Source organism: Macrobrachium rosenbergii, chromosome 13, assembly GCF_040412425.1.
Source record: "Macrobrachium rosenbergii isolate ZJJX-2024 chromosome 13, ASM4041242v1, whole genome shotgun sequence".
Classification (NCBI taxonomy): domain Eukaryota; kingdom Metazoa; phylum Arthropoda; class Malacostraca; order Decapoda; family Palaemonidae; genus Macrobrachium; species Macrobrachium rosenbergii.
Window position 1 is genome coordinate 47901632 of NC_089753.1, and position 17398 is coordinate 47919029.

The 17398-nt window shown below is 42.9% G+C and overlaps 1 protein-coding gene across 2 annotated transcripts in view; it reads right to left on the bottom strand.

The window, feature by feature from the left end:
* The window catches only part of LOC136845275 (WD repeat domain phosphoinositide-interacting protein 3), a 38580-nt gene that overhangs the window by 20702 nt on the left and 480 nt on the right, over positions 1 to 17398 (bottom strand). The window lies entirely within an intron of this gene.

Below are 17398 nucleotides of genomic sequence, written 5' to 3' on the forward strand. Positions count from 1 at the left end.
TACATCCCCATAACTTTTACCCATTAATTGGGTAATTAACTGTCAGCATTACCAACGCTTACAGGAAAATCTTGTCAAAATGAGTTACCCGAAACACCGTTGGCAACGCTGCTAAAGTATATCTTAGTTTAACCAGACCACTGAGCTGGTTAACAGCTCTCCTAGGGCTGGCCCGAAGGATTAGATTTATTTTTAAAGTGGCTAAGAACCAACTGGTTACCTAGCAACGGGACCTACAGCTTATTGTGGAATCCAAACCACATTATGACGAGAAATGAATTTCTATCACCAGAAATAAATTCCTCTAATTCTTCATTGGCGGCTCAGAGAGTCAAACGCTGGGCCAAAAGCGTGCCAGTCGAAAGCTCTACCCACCCCTTCAAAGAAGAACTGCAAGTCCCAGCTGAGCGAGGGTAGGTTCCCCAGTTGCGTAATTCACTAATCAAATTGAAGTGGGGAAGAGGGTGGGAATCATTCAGGTGTTCAGGGAAGTATTACAATATTAGTTTTATTATGAAAACTTCATATTGCAATACACTCCCTGAACACCTGAACTAGCCCGATTAACAAAATTTTAAGGAGGTGGGATCAATCTAATTTCAGCCCAACCTGCCACACGGGAAGGCAGGTAACTCATTACTGTATTCACCTACTCTGCCTATATGCACATATCCTCACCTGGTTAACCACTCGGCAGGAGAGGATGCCTGTAGAGAGAGTACCCTTGACGTCAGTCTCAAGTCTCGGTACTGTCTGAGTCGAGCTATCTCTCATGTGGTATTCAAACCTCCTCATGGATAGAGAGGAGCAAAAAATCAACCTACCATGTGGCTAATCACAGCCTCCCATGAGTAGCAGAGAACGACGAACCTCCCATGTGGCTAATCAAAGCACTCTCATGTATGAAGGGGTACAATGAACCTCCCATGTGGTTAATCAAAGCACTCTCATGTATGGAGGGGTACGATGAACCTCCCATGTGGCTATTATAGCCTCGCATGTATGGAGGAGAAGTTGAATGTGCAGTCTCTTTGGGTTCACTGTATGTTGCAGCTGACATCTGTGCAGAAGGGGGCAGTTCTGGAGAAAAGATGCAATCAACCTGGCTCAGCCTAGTTTCATCGTGCTAATGTCCTGCCTAATGTTCCCCTTATGAATCCTCATCAATGGAGAATTCCAAATTCCTAGACTAGCTTGAATACCTACCTTCCGCACCCCCCGACCTTATCATGCATTTACAAGATCGTGTTGGCCGCCATGAAAGGACCCAGCAAGTAACGCTTCTCCGACGAAAATTGGATATCCCTGAGGTAAAAGGTGGTGAAGACCGACACCGACTTCCAAGTGGCCGCTTCTAAAATCGCCGACACCGAATAATTTCTAAGGAAGGCCGAAGATGTTGCCATTCCTCTCATAGTATGTGCCCTCGGATGAGCAAACGAAGTCGAAGGTTCCACAGTTGATGAAGAACCTTCCGATGCCTGCTGGATAAGCTCCCAAAGAAAAAACTGACTGCGTTCTTGGAGATCCAATGCGAAGGGCATTTAGGAGAAACGAATAACGTTCTCGGGCAAGGCAAAAGTTTCTCGGTCTGAGACAGACACACTTTTAAAGCCCTAACTGAACATAATAGCATAACGGAAATGTCGCTTCCTACAAAATCTTCTACGGATGCGAACTTGAATGCCCTTTGCAAAGGATTCATTTCAGATTCGGACTTTGCCACAAATTCCGGTAGGTAAGAAAGAAAAATATCTTTCCTGAGAAGGAGACTGTCCTGGATACTGCCCGAATTTCTCCGATTCTCTTGGACATAGCCAGCGCAATTAAAAATAGAACTTTCTTAGTTAATTGCCTTAGGGCAAGAGACTCTAAAGGTTCGAAGGCTGCTGATCTTAAGAAATTCAACACCGCCGCTAAATCCCACGAGGGGGCCCGAAGCGGAAGAATTGGGCACTTTATTTTAAAAGATCTTAACAGATCATGAAGAATCTTGCTGGTTGAGAGTTCCAGAAGGTGAAAGCGGAACGTACTGCTCAGTACTGACCTGTATCCAGCAATTGTAGAGTAAAAGTCTCTCCTTAAAAAATAGCAGGAAGTCTGCTACTTTCGCAAATGACGAGCGCAAATATAATGCCCTTGTTTTCGGCACCATCCACAATACATTGCCCACCTGGCCTGGTATAACTTCTTGGTTGAACTCCTTAAGCAGAAAGACAGTTGTCTAGCCACTGCTTTAGGTAGTTCCGCATGACGGGCTGCTCGCTGGACAGTCTCCATGCACCTAGCTTCAGGACGCAGAGGTTCTGGTGGAAGTAGTGGAAATGTGGCTGTTTGAGTAAATCTCTCTTCTCTGGGAGGAATACTGGAACTTCCGTCAACAGGTCCAGGAGGTCCAGAAACCAAGGTCTCTGGGGCCAGAATGGGCAAACCAAGGTCATTTGAGTGTTCTTGCAGCTCCTGAGTTTTGCTAAGACTTCCTGTATCATCCTGAAGGGAGGAAATGCATAAACTTGTAAGTTGTCCCATGAGTGCAATTTGAGTGTTCTTGCAGCTTCTGAGTTTTGCTAAGACTTCCTGTATCATCCTGAAGAGAGGAAATCCATAAACTTGTAAGTTGTCCCATGAGTGCAACATTGTGTCTGTCCCGCAGGACATGGGATCCGCTACTGGTTCATCCTGGTGGCGAATAGGTCTACCGTCGCTGGCCATCTCTTGAGCAGCAGTTGCACCTCATCTTGCACTAATGTCCATTCCCTTCCAAGAACTTCCTGTGGCATACTCAGAGCGCCCGCCAAGACATTGAGCTTTATCGACACGAATTGGGAATGAGCGGAACTGTGTGGTCTTCGCACCAATGGAGAACTCTCTGTGCAATATCGTTCAACACCTGTGATCTTGTTCCCCCCTCCTTTTTTGAGATACGACACTGCTGTAACGTTGTCGCAGAAAAACGCTACGGTCTTGTTGCTTACCTGTTCTGCAAAGCAACTTAGAGCCTCCTTGACTGCTCTTAATTCCCTGTAATTTATGGACTCCTCCCCATCCAGATCCCTCCAAAGGCACTGAGCCTGAGATTCCTCCAGGGTTGCACCCCAACCCTGATCTGAGGCATCTGTGTACAGATGTACGTCTACAAGGGGGGAGTCTAATCTTACGCCAGTGGTCAGATGATGTTCTTCTGACCACCACCCAAGATCCTTCAGGCAAGAATCGTCCAAGATTATTGACGCATTCTCTTCTCGAAAGTCCCAGCAGTTCCTGAGACACATCTGCAGAGAGCGCATCTAGAGACGAGACCCTGGAACAAGAAGGGATAGGGAGGCCATCCAGCCCAGCAGGCTTTTCCATAAGCTCACAGGTTGAACTCTGATTAACATGAAAGTTTCCAGCTGGCTTAAAATCACCAGAACCCACTCCTCTGTCAGGAAAGCCCCCAAAAGACACATCTGAATCGTCATTCCCAGGTATGTCTTTACGTGAGTTGGAAACAGAGAACTCTTGTCGAAATTGATTCTTATGCCTAACTTCTGGCATGGGTTCAAAAGAAAATCCCTTGCCTGCAGAGCCCAGCCTTAAAATGAAGCTTGAACCAGCCAGTCGTTGACATATCTTCTCATTCGGAAGCACAAATGATGCATATGTCCAAAACAGGAGACATCACCCTCATGAATTCCTGAGGTGCTGTGGTCAGACCAGAGCAGAGGACTTTGAACTGAAATGTTCCAGTTGGACCCGAGAAATGAAGGAACTTCCGAGATTCCTGATGAATCGGAACCTGCAGATAAGCGTCCTTGAGGTCCACTGAAATCATCCTATCTTCCCTCCAGACCGACCCCAGCACCGACTGGGAAGTTTCCATATGAAACTTTGTTGAGGTTACAAACTTGTTGAGACCTGAGAGATCAATGATAGGTCTCCAAGATCTCCTCGCTTTGGGGGCCACGAAGATCCGGCTGTAGAACCCCGGAGAAGTGGGAGAGGGATCTAAGGCTCCCTTCTCTAAAAGGGCTCAGATCTCTGCCACCAAAGCTAACCCCCTGATGGAAGAAGGGGAGTAACTGGGAAGATGCACTGGTGAGCTGGATAGCGGAAGACGAGAGTGAAAACGGACTCTGTAACCCTTCCTTAAGACTTCCACTCTCCACTCTCCGTGCCCCACTCCTTCCAGATGTCCCAGAAAGGGGGAAGGCAACCTCCTACAGGTGCAGGCGAAGGGAATGTCTCCTATTTCCGAAAATCCTTCTTATGATTGGAAGGTTTCGGATCCTAGGCAGAACTGGAAAGCTTGAATGAAAAGCGTACTTTCTTAGGAGAACTTCTCGGAGACTTGGAGCGAGAGCACTTCGAAGGAAAAGACATTCTAGACCCCTTTGGAGATCTGGCACTCTGCGCTGCAACCCTGATCATGGCCTGCTGCGACTCCACTGCCGAGGTAGACGACACAAAGTTGACCATCACCAAAACGTCTTCCTCTACGCAAACTGCTGCTGAGTGCCAATGGAGCCCTCAGCAGTGCCCTCTTGTGAATGTCAAGAATATGAGGAGGCAGATGGTTTAGAAAGAAGTCCCTCCTCTTCTTCCAGAAGAACGTAGTACATCCTGTGGAAACATTCGCCTGGTGTGCAAGCCCCATGGAAACCAACGTGATGAGGTTGTCGAAAAGAGTCGGGTCTGATGGAGTATAACCATCCTGTTTGGGGAACCCCATCAGACCGGACAGCATCCACATAGTGTGTGACAACGCATCCGACTGGTTGCGGAAGGTGTCTTCCAAGATACTGGCTTCCCTGGCCGAAATAGATACTAGGATGTTCGATGATGGAACCTGAGATAGAAGAGCCTCTACCGACTCGTTCAGTGGCACCCTAACACCCGCAGAAGGGTTACCCACGATCCTATAAAAGCCCTTCCAAATAGGAAGCAAGGCTGAATCCTGCTTACAGAATCCTATCAAGGATGCCAACCATTGTCAGCCCCTCTCAAAGCCTGCTCGACCCTGCCAAACCAGACTAGATTCTTTGGTGACTGTGCTACCACTGGTTTTGTTGCATAAAGCAACTCGAACATAGTTTGGTTATGCTGCATCGGCTCTTCCGGAGCCTTGGACTGTGGATACAGCGAGTGGATAAAGTCCAACATCCGTCTGTACTCAGACTCATTGGCCGAAGGAAAACTAGCCTCCGGTATCTGATCCTCCTCTTCACAGGAACAGTCTTTGTCGAATTGGTCCAACCAAGCAGAACCGGAAATGAGACAGGCTGACCCCTAGCAAATTTTGAACCTGATGATCCGGAACACGACACACCTGGATGCGCAAGACGGACCCCTGCACCCTCCAAAGACGATGACGCAACACCTGGGTCGGTCACACCTGGGTGGACAACACTCACTCCTGAGAGTGGACAGACCGCAACACCCGCACCACGCAAACCCAGATGTAGCAGAGCCGTGTGAGATTGGGGATCTGGAACAGAAGGTCCCCTACTTAAAAAGAAGAGGGAAAGGGCCCTTGATGACCCGAAATCAATCCTGAACCTACATAGACCGCCTTGGCCGGAGGAACAGAGGAACCTGTCGGAAAAGTTGAGAAAGGAGGAACCGAACGAAGAAAGAAGGAAGATGCCACACTCGGAGTCACCACTGGCGCTCCTGCCGACGATGTTGGGCAGGTAGAGAACGTCCCAACTGGCCACTGAACTCGAAAGGGTTTCGAAAGGAAGATTACAAGGTACCGAATTCAAAGAAACAGGAGAAGACGAAACACCAGACAGCTTAGGTACCGGGGCAATTGCGGAAACTATTGGTACCACAACATTAAACTCCGAGGCAGGCGTGCAGCCAACCGCCACAGCAACTAGATCGGAAGCCTGAGAAGGTACAGGATTCACTGCAGATGGCACTGAAGACAAACTCGCTAACGGCACAGATGCCGGATGAACTAACAAAGCACCCAAAATGTTCCCGGAAAGGTGGCCTGAAAGGAAAGGTTGAGAAAGAGCAGCGGAAGAAGGTTTGGAAGCAGTAGAGGATAGGAAAAAATCTGAGGTTAGAGAGGAGGCCATAGATTTTAGAGAAGGAAAATATACAGACTCTGGTCCCCCTTGATAATCTTGTAATACATCATTTGTGAATTCCGAAAAATTCTTCATTACATGATCATGGATATTCGAAAACCCTATATTAAAACACTGTCTGACCAATGACCTATACCCTTTGGAAAGACCCAACAAATTAGCATTATATTCTGCTACATTTAATGTCCTATCAAATGAATTACCATCACCAACCGACAAAAAGTTTTTCCCCAGAAGGAAAAGGAACTCTTGAAGAGGAAGGGAAATCCTCCAACCTTCCTGAACCTGACAAACTTACAACTAAATCTAAATCCTCCTCAACAGATTTAGCAACATTTTGTTGCAAGGAGACTGCAGCTGAAATAGAACCACTGCTGGATCTAACAAGGATCCCGGAATCTTAATTGCACCTACCCCAAAAGAAGACTGCACTTCAACTTCTCTCCTACACTCTTTGCTACCTCACTATCCCTATTCGTCTGCATCAATCTTATACTGTATCTAAATTTACCTCTGAACTTATACTACCGAAGAAAGGGGGAAAACTGCTGCTAAAACTGCCTGCTCCGCGCCGGGGGGGGGGCCCGCAGATCCTACCTTCGGGGTTTGCGGTTCTCCATGGCCCCCAGCGCCCGTTAGGGCTGGTTCTGGAACAGGCAGGGGAGCTGAAAAAGAACGGTTAGTTTCTATTTCCCTAGCAATCATATTTTGCTCTTTGAATTCAGATAACTTTGTCATGAAACTAGAAAATAAATTTGTCATGCTAGCTGATAATGTATCCTCTAACTTTCCTAAATAACTCTGATTCTAAAGCTTCTTTGTCTAGACTCTGAGTTTCTACAGCTGGTTACCTATGTTTGCTCTTGGAAGCTAGAGATTTTCTGTGTTTAACATAATCCTCCATCTGATCTTTTGACCATGACCTAATCCTCCATCTGATCTTTTGACCATGACCTACATTCGTCACATCTCAAAGTTAAGCTACATTGCACCTCCCTACATGCTATACAAACTGAATGTCTGTTATGTTTGAGGTTACACATCCTCCGTTTGCAAGCTGTGCACAATCGGTGGGTTGCACCATCTCCAGCAGTTGCAGTCTTGGTCGCAGTAGCTGTAGCCGAGGTTGAGGCAGTTGCACTATCCAAAGGGGGTGTCTTTTTAACCAAACTATCCGTGGCGAGTCCAAACCGAGCCAAAGACCAGATGGGAGAGAAAAATCCGATGGCAGGCGAAAGAACAATCTAGGAGAAAAAGGCGAAGATACGGCCCAAGTCGTTATCCAATTTCAATAAAGTCAGTATACGGGGGTCGGGCTAATAACCAAAAGTTTGCCTGAAGCAGGAAACATCCATGCAACAAGGCGAACGGAAAGCAATTGAGGAACCCGGCCTCGCTCGGCCGGGACTTGCAGCAGCGTTGCCAATGGTGTTTCAGGTAACTCATCTTGACAAGATTTTCCTGTAAACGTTGGTAATGTTGACAGTTAATTACCCAATTAATGGGTAAAAGTTACAGGGATGTAGTTTGGGCTGGTGGGTAACCAGGGCTAATTCAGGTGTTCAGGGAGTGTATTGCAATAGGAATACTTAAGTGGCTTTGAAGGCACTGACAACTATGGCTGCATTCCCTTTCTTTAGAGTCCCTACTAGTTTGAACTACACTGCACCAAGGCTGTGGCGAGACTGCCTTCACATTCGACTAACCGCCGGACAAACAACCGATGCCGGTAGTTAAGCACTAATGCACATATACTTACAATTAAATATACAAAACAGCCAAAACAATGCTTTTCATTACTAAATACAAACACAACAAAACATAATATCCTTCTTCTACATAATATGCATTTCCACTTTACGTAAATTTAAAAAGAAATACATAAAACCGTACCACAACTTGCGGAAAAGTACAACCTCTCTTGTCGAAGTTTCGACATACTCCCCTGCAAGAAAAACTTATGCCTACATTATTTACAATAGTCCTGTTCTTATCAATACCTTTCTGGTTTCTGCAGCTCTCTGACCAGTCCTTCTGCTCAGGCAGGTGCTTGATTGAACGTCTTCTGTCGCAGGATTAATTTCCCTTATTTCCTGCCACAACTCTAAGGGGTATAACTTAATTACAGGTCTCATGAGCTGACTATGGGCCATTCTTAGAGTAGCCATTCTTAGGACCTTGTCTCACCCCATGTGTAACACGATCACTTGGTCCAACTTCCACTTGCTCCCTGGCCCCTCGTCATGCATGAGGACTACTTCCCCTATCCTGGGCCAAGACCCATGCACCATTCCTACTCAATGGGTCTCTCTTAACATTGTTAAATACTCCCTCTCCCATCTTTTCCACAAGTCATCGCACAACTTGGATACATACAGGAATCTTTTCTCGTGAACTCTCTAGGTCCATAGGTAGGGTCACCAGAGATCTCTCCCCAATTTACTACTTCTCTTGTGAAGGACTTAAGCTTTCTTCCAAGGATCAAATGGTTAGGGGTTAAAACTGCAAATTGATTCAAATCCCTGGGCGTGTAACTTAATGGTCTGCCATTGGTAATTCCTTCCAGCTCCACCAGCACACAGGTCAATTCCTCAAAACTGAGCAAAGCTTGCCTACAATTTTTTTTAGACATGACTTAAGAAGCCCTATCAGCCTTTCCCATACAGCACTAAACCACTGTGCTCTCGCTGGAATGAACTTCCAGTTACATTTTATATCTAATAGATGTTCCTTTACCCTGGAATTCTCTGACGTGGTTTTAAGTTATCCTGATGCCGCTACAAGCGTGGTGGCGTTGTCACTCAACATGAGTGCTAGGAAACCTCTTCTGCTGCAGAATTTTCTAAAACTCATGAGGAACGAGTCACAGGACTAGTTATCAACTAGCTCCACATGTATGCCTCTGATTATTCGGCACATAAATAAGATGATATAAGTCTTCTCAAGGCTCTGTCCTTTTCCCTTAACCCATGATGCGCCAGTGTAGTCCACGCCTGTGGTATTAAAAGGTTGCTTACATTGCACCCTGAACTCAGGTAACGGAGGAACTATATTAGGCCTATGCGGCTCCCCTGCAAATGAAACAAAGGTGTAATATACTCTTAGCTAATTGCCTTATCTGTGGGATCCAGAACTCCTGCCTGGCACTCGCCACAGTTGCATTTACACCCATATGAGCATTAGCATCATGATGTTCTTTAATAATTACCCGAGTAACATAGCAACTCTTCTGCAGTAGTATAGGAAACTTAGCAGGTTCGGGTAACTATGTGTGTTCTAGTCAACCCTTACACCTTATTACCACATTGTCCAGATACAGATTCAACTGGTGTACAAAAGGTAGTTTTGGTTTTCTTACCCCTTCATCAAACTCTCATATTCCTCTTGGAAAAATTCCCTTTGTATGATGGCAATAGTCTTATTCTTTGCCTCTTGGGATTCTTCCAAGGTCAATTCACCATGCCTCTTCATATTGGTTGAACTCCTACAATTATTCAAAAATCGTAGGATCCAAGCTGTGGTCCTATAGACCTTTTTAACCTTGCTGAATCTCTTCCAATTCAGCAAGTGAGTACAGGCAGTCCCCGGTTAATGGCAGGCTCAGTTAACAGCGATCCGGTTTTATGGGGCTTGTCTAGCGACGAAAATCGGCAATTTTCGGCGCCAAAATTCACCAATTTCCACTTATCGGTGCCGATACATACCTAACAGAGGCACTGATAACCGAAAATCGTCGCTTTTCGGCGCCGATAACCCCCAAAAATCGCCGAAAAAGCCCCAAAATCACCGATTTTCAGTTATCATCACACCCTCAGAAACGGAACCCCACCAATAACCGGGGACTGCCTGTATTACCATTCAGGTTGCCCCCTACAGTATTGACCAAAATGTTCTCTTCCCTACCCTGCATAAGTGATCCACCAACCCATGACCTATCTATTGGCCACCAGAAAGAACTATCCAAGATCATTTCTGTCCTTTTCCCACATGTCAACCAGTCACTGGGATTATCATCTGTGGGCACAAAGGACAAGACCACCTCTGGAATTAAAGAGTTTATTTCCTGTACTATATTTTTCACAAATACAGGGAGAACACTTTCCAATACTAGCCAACTTAGGGCGACTTGACTGTCCAACCAAACGAACAGTTCTACAAACTCATCCTTCTAAAAGGATTCTTTAATAAATTTGGCCATTCTTGCTGCTAGCAGCAATGCCATCAATTCAAGTTTTGGGTTTAATGGTCGCTACTCTTGCCTTTGCCACCATTAAATAAGTTTTCTTTCTTAACTCTATAGGTTACACAACCATATGCTAACTCACTGGCATCGCAGAATATATGTAAGGAGTTTCCCTTTCCTAGGCTAGTATTCCTACGAAAGGAAATATCAAGACATTTTGCCAAGTCTTCAGATAACTCAACTCATTAGTTCTGTAATGGGTCTGGGAGTTGTTCATCCCAATCCAGTTGTTGCTTCCACAAATTCTGAAGGTATATCCTTGCCCTAAACTGCAGTAGAACTTTGAGTAGGTCAGCTGTTATATGTGGTCCCCCGTCCACAAACAATCGTTCAAGCTTAACCCACTTTTCCCCTCTGACCAAACAGTCAAATGCTATCCTAATGGGGTTGTTGCACTGTCCTTTTTAACACCATGATGCGCCCAGAAATGACAGTCTTCCTCTGTTTTGAAATAGATACTGAGCTTCCTTCTGAAACTTGACACACTGTTGTTTTAATCTATACAAAACCAACCCAAAGTTGGAAGTTAATCTTTTTTTATTGCCTTTCCAAGGCAATGCCACAACATACTGTTTCAATTTCAGAATAAGTTATAGTACTCTAAAAGTTCCCCAATACTTCCTGTTCCCGTTCAGTTATTTCACTGCAGTCAATACCTAAATGATCTAAACTCCATAAAGTTTCAAGATCTTCCCTTGGATCCTTTAAATGAGTAGCCCCTTCAGCCGTAATTATGTTGTCTGTTTCCACTGCCAGTTTTAAAATGGAAACATGAGTCTCCTTGGTGGGAGGAGAACTACATGTTCCCATTACCACATAACCAAATATGGTTGGTAGCAATACTAAATTTTCAAATTTCCCAAACCCTGGATGTAAGATGTTGTACACATTGTCAGCCCCTATTAACAATTCTATAGGTGACTGTTTCTCTACAGCTGGACGAAAACCCCTATTCACAATTCTATAGGAGATTGTTTCTCTATGGATAGATCAAAATCTCTTAAAGTTGAATTTCTTTGCATATTCTGGTAGCTCATCTACCACTATACAATCCATATTTATTAATATACCCAGGTGAGGTACAGCGATGTTCACCATTTCATTTTCCTTAACTTGTGAAGTTAAGTAACCTCTCAATGATATATTTTCAACTCCCTTGCTTTTATAGTGGAGTCCCTCAAGAGCAGATTTCTTTATAAATGATCTCTCAGCACAGGTATCTAACAACCTCTCTTTTGCACAATGCAACCTCTTTTACCCTTTAGGGTTATTGTGGCTGTAGGTAAGATTGACTTCCAAGTCGTCTTATCTCCCTGTCCGGTATTCGTCAGAGAGTGTTTAAACTTGTACCCCCACCTACCTTAGGTTTATTTGGTTGGTTTCGATTGCATATAACACTATGATGTCTAACAGTGCAGCCATTATTACAACCTTGCCTGTCACAGTCGGAACTGAAGTGTTTATTGGATGCACATATGAAACACAAACCTACAGTTCTGAGTTGTTCTATCTTCCCTCCTCTGGTTACACGGGATTTGCAATGTGTCCTTATGTGACTGCCTCCGCAAAGTGCACATCCTTTAACCTGGTTTACCTTGGCGTTCTTTGTATTTTCTTTAGGCCTTACCAATGGTTTTTTCGGTCTCAGACTGCCCTTGTTCTGCTGCAAAAGCAGATATCGTTGTTAATGTATTAGCTTTTACTGGTTCAGTCTGTGGAAGTGCCCTCAAATTGTGTATTTCTTCTTCAAGATATTTTTTAAAGGTGTCAAATTTCAGCCAATCTCCTCCACACCTTCGTTTTATTATTTCACTTATACTACTACATAGTTTGGTGTAGAGCAAGATGGTATACAATTCACTCAATTCCAGCTCTTCGCTCTACAATGATCTTGCAGCATTCGAATTGCATTCTAAAACCTTGTAGCAATTCTGCATCTGCCTTGGGAGTCTCAGTTTGGAAGAGTTTTCTAACTAAACACAACTTTATTTCATCTTTTCTGCCATAGGCCTCTTTTAACAAGTTCACTGCTTGTAAATATTTATCACCTAACTTAAAACCAGATATCAGTTCCAGAGCCTCACCTTCCAATAGGCCCTTCAAATAAGAAAACTTCTGTATTTTCTCAAAATCAGTACGTTGGTGCACTGATACTTCATAAAGTTCCCAAAATGAATTCCAACCTGATACATCACCATCAAAATGTTTGAGGTCTAACTTGGGTATTTACACTAGCTTTATAAGGCAACAGAAAACTCGTGATGGAGAAGTTTAGTCTATGAATTTCAGTGCCTACCTTTGGGCTATATTCAGCTTGATTCATAAATTGGTCAGGTTGTCCTCCACGATCCCTTAGATCCAATATTTCGTTATCCAATTCCTGGATTTTCTGCAAATATTCTTTCAAAGAGTCTCTCAATGAAGAAATACTATTGATATCACCTGCATCAATACAGTAGTGGTTTCAACCTTTTTTGACCAGTTAGTTATCACAGAATTTAAACCCCCCACCCCTGCATCTCCTCTTTAATTCTTCCAGGTCAGACATCTTAGCCTATAATTTACCAACAGCAAATATATAAGTTCTTAATTACTAAAAGAGTATAACAACTGCCAACTCCAAAAAATATATATAATGCATTAGCAAATATATTTAAAAGTTGGCCACTCTTCAAATCAATCATTGGTAGATCACTACCGGTTATATTGTATATATGTGCCCTTGACTACACATGTGCAACGTACAACATAGGGTTTTATTTCAAATCAAATTTTACTTAAGTATCTCAAAACTTTCCATAAACTTTAAAATATAATAATTTTATATTAATATTTCCTCTCCACTACCTTACAATTTGCAAAAGAGAAAAAAATAAACAATTTATGAAGTGGAAATGCGTCAATCAACATTCGCCTAGCCCAACTTAACCTAATTTCTGGGTAGGCGTGAGCACAACCCATCCTGACTGAAAGCGTAAGCATCTGCTGCTTCACATAAGTGACTCGCCAGCATCTTATAACTATCATATCGAAAATGCACTCTATCACCAGCAAAGTCTCTTCCTACAAACTGATTGAAAATAAAAGTTATTTCTCGGTTTCTTTTCAATAATTGGTTTAGTACATTTTTTTGTGCTCAATATCTATCCCTAGGGATGTTTCTAGGAGCGTAACGAATCTCTATACTAACCACCAAAACCTTACAGTTATATATGCCTTCCAGTCTCTCTACTAGTCCTAAAATCTTATTTTTTACCTTATTCACCAATTCTGGATCATCATCATTTACATCAATACTGTTTCCTCCAATGTACAGGATAACGATATCTGGGGCAAATGCTGTCAACTTGGCCACTAGTACAGGATCCAGTAGGTTATTGAACACTGCTCCTGATTTCCCAAAAGTGCAATAATACAGGTACAGGGGCTGTTTTAGTCTCACATGACTTTTACTACAGCACCCTGTCATAAAATGACTTAGATGTTCTACACGAGAATGTCCTACCACGGCAACCTTTCGCTCTATGCGAAATACGTCTGGATAGGCCATAGCCATTTTCTCAACTTCATCCAAAGAACAATGATCTCAAAATAAAAAGGAAGGTTAAAATTCCCACCGAGTTACTATCAAAACGTCAGGTTTCAGGTAGGCTAGGCGATGATTGACCAAGTTAATCCTACTAATCCATTTCAGGCTAGGCAAACATGTAACTAATTCTAAAACGACCGCCACCATCAGCCAGTCACATCTTTATCTTTATACACAAGTATGACAACAATCCTTAAAATTTCATAAACTATGACTATACAGATCACTATTGTAACAACCAATCACTGCGATCCTGGTCATGGCACCAATTTATTCCAACTCATTCAAGACAAGTAGAGCATTTCAAATCATAAGTGCTATCGTATAGCCTAAGCGATTTGAAACGTACTAACCTAATCGTAGCCTAAGTCATACTACGACACCCAGGTTACTTCACTCACATGCTATTCCAACTTGCACTTAAAACACTGCATTGTGTTGTGTATATTAACCTAAGACATAAAACGATATAAACTTACTGTTAGTTCAAATGGCACATTCAATATTCCTAGCTTGAATTAGAATCAGATTGGCATGAACACAATCTCTACTTTGTAACCGTCATCCAAAGCACACCTCCAGAAATTCTCCTTACATTTAGATATGCATATCTTCTAAAGGAATTTCTCTATATGAACTTTAAGATGAAAAGGAATACTTAAGTGGATTTGAAGGCACCAAAAACTATGGCTGCATTCCCTTTTCTTGAGTCCCTACTAGTTTGAACTACACTGCACCAAGGCTGTGACGAGACTGCCTTCACGTTCGTCTTTGGCCAACACCAAACGTTTGACTACCACTGGACAAACAACTGGTAGTTAAGCATTATTACACGTATACTTACAATTAAATATACACGAAAACGCCAAAACAATGCTTTTCATTACTAAATACAAACACAACACAACATAATATCCTTCTTCTACATAATAAGCATTTCCACTTTACATAAATTATAAAAGAATAAATAAAACTGTACCATAACTTGCGAAAAAGTACAATCTCTCTTGTTGAAGCTTCCGACACCGATCTCCCCAAGATCTGAAAAAGATGGGAGTATCAGAGGCTACCTCCCTTTACCCAGGAGGATAATGCTCCCCCTCCCCCAGAGCAAATGGAGAAAGCCCTCAAGAGATTGTGACAGACCCAGCTCCTCCATACCAACCCCCCATTGACGAGGCACCAGGCAAATTTAGAGGAGTGATTTCTCCCCTAGATGAAGCAGCAGCCAAATTGAATAGCATTGGAAGAGACAAGGAGCTACCTGGCGTCCTCAGAGGACCCCTCCGAAGATGGACGAGCAGCCTTCTTGGATTTCCTCCTTCCAGCGAACCTCATCCACTGCTCCGGGGACCAATCACAACACCTAGGACAATTATTAGTCATTGAACACATGCGCTTGCAGCATTTTGTGCAAAAGGTGTGCAGGTCTACCTCAAAGGGTGAGAGAAAACAATTGCAACATCGCTTTCCCACAGCCAGGCAAAAGCGAAGTTTAGGCTTAGCAGATGATTGGTGGGTTTACATGATGTTCATATATAAGAACAGACATGTCACAATTACCCTTCAAGCCCAACAAAAAGAAGGAAAAACCAAGATGAAGTGCAAACAAAACAGCCAGGAAACATTCGGGCAGAGGAAGACAAGATTGCATCCACTCTCGACAAAGGCTATAAGGTAAGTAGCTATGTGACTCAGCCAAGGGAGGTGGTGAGGGTACCCCTCACCTCTCCCACCAGTAGTGCAACTACCGAAAAACCTTGTTGTGTAGAATAGCCTGCTCCAGCCCACGCTGAAGTTAATTCATATGTAAAGACCTATGATTTGTATTCGTGTAGGAAGAAAAATAAATTACTAGAAAAAACATGTGTAACTTGGTAAAATTAGCATATTTTTACAAGTCTCTCATAAAAGAGGCCCCACATAGGGTTGTAAATAGTCACTTTCAACTTCCGTTGGAAAGTATGGAAAAATTTTTAGAACTTTTTTTCTTATACCACGTATATTTGCTTATCTTCCTCTTTCCACTGATGTGATTTTTCTTAATTTGGCTAATCTTAAAGTTTGCCCGGTATGGGGGTGTTTAATATATATTTACCCCATCTGTTGTGGGTAAAAAAAAAAAAAAAACACTTATAGTCACTGTTCCTTTGATGCCGAATTATAACTCGTCCCTAAATTTTATTTTCTAGTGTTACAACATCTCTGCTATTCGTTTTGATAAATGAGTAGTTTCAGGATACTGGAACCCCTTATATCCTACAATTATGGGGGACCAGAGAGGAAACCAAGAGTTTTTTGGATGGGAGAAAATATAAGAGTGAAAACAAAGGATGTATTCTACCATTAGTCTATTCTGATAGCCTACTTCTGCAAGTTCTGATTCTGGTTAAGGTGCTGAACCTTTGGTAGTATGGTAAATTTCTACTAGGCTATATACCATAATTGTATTCTAAAGTTGAAAACATGATTTTCCTATTTTGGTGTGCTCTGAACATCCGACATTTGTTTGGGTACCAAATCAGCAGTCTAGGCTTAAGTTTTATATTGCCCCCCCCTCAACATTTATGGGGACCTAAGTTGGAAACAAGGGTTTTGATTGGGGGAAAATTCAATATACAAGAATGTATTCTAAAATATACATGACACTGCTGCAAGTTCTGATCGTGATTAAGGTAGGGTTTATTGAAGTTTTTATAGTGGCATTACAGTATTCACTGGCTAAGCAAGGACCTAGTAACCTAGGTTATGCTGTTGATGGGCCAGGTGAGGACCTGCTGCCCTTGGTTAGGTTAGGTCATAACCCTATTATTCTAATTTACATTTCCATAAGTTAGGTTAGGTGGGGTCCAGGGGGCAGTGCCTCCTCCCTGGACTAGGTAAGGCTTCAACAACTGGGGTTAGGTTAGACGAGGGTCCAGGGGATGAACCTCTTCCCCCAGCTCAGTACAGGACCTGGCCCTCATGTTATGTTATGTTAAGGGGGGTCCATGGCTAATTAAGTACCTGGCCCATATGTTAATTATGTGTAATCCATCCTTGTATTTCACACATTTTGTATTTTCCCCCACCCAAAACCCTACTTTCTCACTGTGATACCCCCATATTGTAGAATATGAGGAGGGGGGCATATCTCAAACTATTCTCTTGCTAATGAAATGAGCCTTAAACACTCAAAGCACACACAAAAATGTAGGAAAATCATATTTCCAACCCAAGATTGCAATAATGGTTTAAAGTAGAATTTTTTTATTGCATTTCACCAAATTTTAGTCTTCACCTACTTAAAAACCCATGCTTCCTACATACAAAAAATTAATGATTTATATGAGCCATTAGATAGGTAGTTGGTATTTTTAGCTAGGAAAATAGCCAACAGCCTGGAAAGAAATACAGTAAACTTATGCTCAAGCTATCACAAGCCTAAAATGCCTACAGGCTACGTCTACTGTTTATTTTTATAAATAAATAAATAAGGGCCCACCTGAA